The following is a 3,399-nucleotide window of genomic DNA, read 5'->3' as shown; positions in this document are numbered from 1 at the left end:
GCATCCGGCCACTCGGTGGCAACTGGAATTGCTGCTGTTATGCCAGGCTCTACAAGGAGTTGAAAAAACAAGATTAAAGGTTACACCTTTGAATCAAGAGATGGCTTGTCTGTCATTTTAATTTGTTTTATAAAGCAGGCATTGGTTTAATTTACAGGTTTGATTTAAATAGAGGGTCCATTTAGCTCCGACAGCCATTGGCATGCTTGCGCTCCATGGATTTTTTATTTTATTTTATTGGAAAAAGGAATCTAAGCTAGTGTACATCATCACATCTTGTGGGAGACATTTCCCCATCATTTCCACTGGGCAGCCCAATTTTAAGCGCAGGAACATAGGAAACTCTCTTATACCCGGTAGCGGCTGATCTGGTACAGCAGAATGGCCCTCCTGACATGGTGTCCCTGCAGCTTACCTGGCCAGGGCTGAGGCAGGAGGGGGGGTGAGGTTGGGGCTGCATGGATGCACTGGCGGCAGCACCGGGTTGGCTCCACTGGTGTGTCTGTCTAGCCACGCCCCCTGCCTTGTCCAGGTAGGCATTGAGGCATGAAGTGCAGCCATGATGATGATGTTGGGAGGGTGGTTCTGCCTCAGCACTGCAGCTGCTACTGCTTATACCAAGACAGAACAACGGTCCATCTAGCTCAGTGCTGTGTACACTGTCTGGCAGCTGCTGTCCAAGGTTTCAGACGGGACATTCCAGCCCTCCCTGGAGATGCCCTTGGGGATTGAACCTGGGACCTTCTGCATGCAAAGCAGGAGCTCTGCCAATGATCTACAGCCCTTTCCCAAACAACAGTGAAACATTTCTCTCTATTCACTCTGCACACTGTTCATCATTTCATATCCCACTTTCTTCACATCAGTCACCTGTTTTTCAAAATAAAAAGCCTGAAACACTTTGGCTTTTCTTCATGGGGATGCGGTATTGTGATGCAATTAAAGCATGAAGTGATTTCATGCAATAGATTTATGATTATTCACTAATAGCCAAAAATCTTGCGGTTTAAGAACGTCCCTACAGCCCACAGATCTTTCTATCCAACTTTAAAAAGCAGGGAAATTGGGCAGCTCTAGTGAATGCACCAGGGGAGCAGGAGACCTGACCTCCTCTCTGAGATATTGGACTGCCCTACAAAGTTGTGAAAACGCAAACACCATTTGGGTTGGTCTTTCACAGTCCAATCCACTTCCTGTGTAGCTTGGAAGAATTTGGTAACGTGCCTCTGAGCGGCCAGCCAGGCATTTTTTTAACTTTTAAACTGCAGAAGATGAAGGTCAGAGTATGGGGCAAGGTCAGTATTAGGATTACAGGGACTCGGTGAACATGGCTGATTTTTAATGAAGTTCAACAGATTATGAGAACTCTGAGAGAAAAAAGTCCAAAAGGGCTCTGGTGTTTTTCTCTCTCTTTTTAGACTTTGAACTCTCTATTCTGTCTAACTGTTTTGTGTATCGCCATGCAAATTGAGAGGGTTGTTAAGCAAGCGTTTCTGAGTTCAGGACTGTATATTTTGTAAGGTTTTGTTTTGAAATGAGCTTATGGGAAGCACCAGAATGGCATGGGGGTATTTTCAATTTAACATTGCGGAATGTGAAAAATCCACACTGCCTATAGTATACAGCACTCTTGTGGCTGTATAATAATAATAATAATAATAATAATAATAATAACAACAACAACAACAACAACAACAACAACAACAACAACAACAACAACAATAATAATAATAATAATAATAATAATAATAATAATAATAATAATGTGGTAGTATGGAAGCCTCCGATTGTGATTAGCTGAACTGCCCTGATGCCAGAGGAAGATTGGGAAGGCAGAAGGGCCTCTGGTTGCCTTTGGGTGGAGTTGCTCTAGTCCTAGCTAGACAGAAGCCAGCCAGGCATAAGTGCCTAAGGAGGGGGAGAGAGAACAATTCTGCTGGGACTAGTTCATCAGGAGAATGGATCCTAGGAAAATGGCAGCCAAGAGATGAGAGGTGGGACCCAGGAGAGAGGTTGCCCGAGCACAATGAGAAGAAAAGGAGAAGGCCAGGGGGGAAGGAAGACATCAGGTTGTGCCTGGGCAGCAGCTGCTGAGGAATCACAGGCTGCTAGTTTCAAGTATGCAGCCAAATATGCATGAAATTGGATTTCTGCATTGAGCAGGGGGTTGGGATTGATGGCCTTATAGGCCCCTTCCAACTCTACTGTTCTACGATTCTATGATATGCCTCAGGTAGGCTCCTTCTTGCAATTTGCATTTGTGTTGCATTTCTTCAGGCTCTTCCTTGGGATACTTCTCGACATTACTCGAAGTGCCTAAATGCAGAGAGAAATGCAAGGGCGGGCGGGGGGGTTCTGAGTGATGCATTTGTTACCCTTATTCCCACCCCTTCCTCCAAGGAGTTCAGGGGATCATAAGAAAAGGCTATCTGCATTTATTGGTTTATTTATTTTAAATTATACCCCACTTTTCCACTCCACAAAGGAGTTGCTTAAAGAGGCTTTTACGAACATAGATGTAGACGTAAAAACAACAGTGATCCAACTATTAAAGCGCAAATGGTCAAACTAAAAACAGCAAATAAAAAACACAAGCGCACAAAGAGCAGCAGCAGCAAGAGTCAAAAACAAATGAAAAGGAAGATCATCTGCGCTTGACCACTTCTGAACCTCAGATCAGGGATGGATAAATCTATCAATCTCAGTTTCTCATAGTTTCACATTTTTCCAATCTCAAATTCAGTTGTCTGGATTTCCGTAGCAGTTTAAATATTTTTTAATCCTCATGAAAATTCACTAGCATTTTAGTGCCAATTTCCCCTAAGATACATATTCACAGAACCATAGAATAGTAGACTTGGAAGGGGCCTCTAAGGCCATCAAGTCTAACCCCCTGCTCAATGCAGGAATTAAGATTAAAGCATTCCCAACAGGTGGCTTTTCCAGCTGCCTCTTGAAGGCCTCCAATGTTGGAGAGCCCACCACCTCCCTAGGTCATTGGTTCCATTGTCTTATGGCTCTAAGAGTTACGAAGTTTTTCCTGATGTTCAGCTGAAATCTGGCTTCCTGCAACTTGAGCCCATCATTCCGTGTCCTGCACTTCTGGATGATCTCGCAAACAATTTTGCCTAACATGAATTTTGTATGTTATTTTCATGAATATATGCCTTTTTATGCACCGTTTTCTCTGTATGCACAAATTCTTATCCACATAGTTTGGTTGGAGAACTCCATTGCAAAATTAAGAGAAATGCGAATTTCAAAAGATAATTGTGTTCGGGCTCATGCGTTTGTTCAAGAAGTGTGGATTGGGTAGTTTCTTATTCAAATGCAAACAGAATCAAATTTCTCCCTCATTCCTATCTCAGACAGCAGTCCCCTCAAGGCCTTGCCTGGCTC

Source organism: Rhineura floridana, chromosome 7 (genome assembly GCF_030035675.1).
Source record: "Rhineura floridana isolate rRhiFlo1 chromosome 7, rRhiFlo1.hap2, whole genome shotgun sequence".
NCBI lineage: Eukaryota > Metazoa > Chordata > Lepidosauria > Squamata > Rhineuridae > Rhineura > Rhineura floridana.
Note: the sequence above shows the minus strand (reverse complement) of the source record.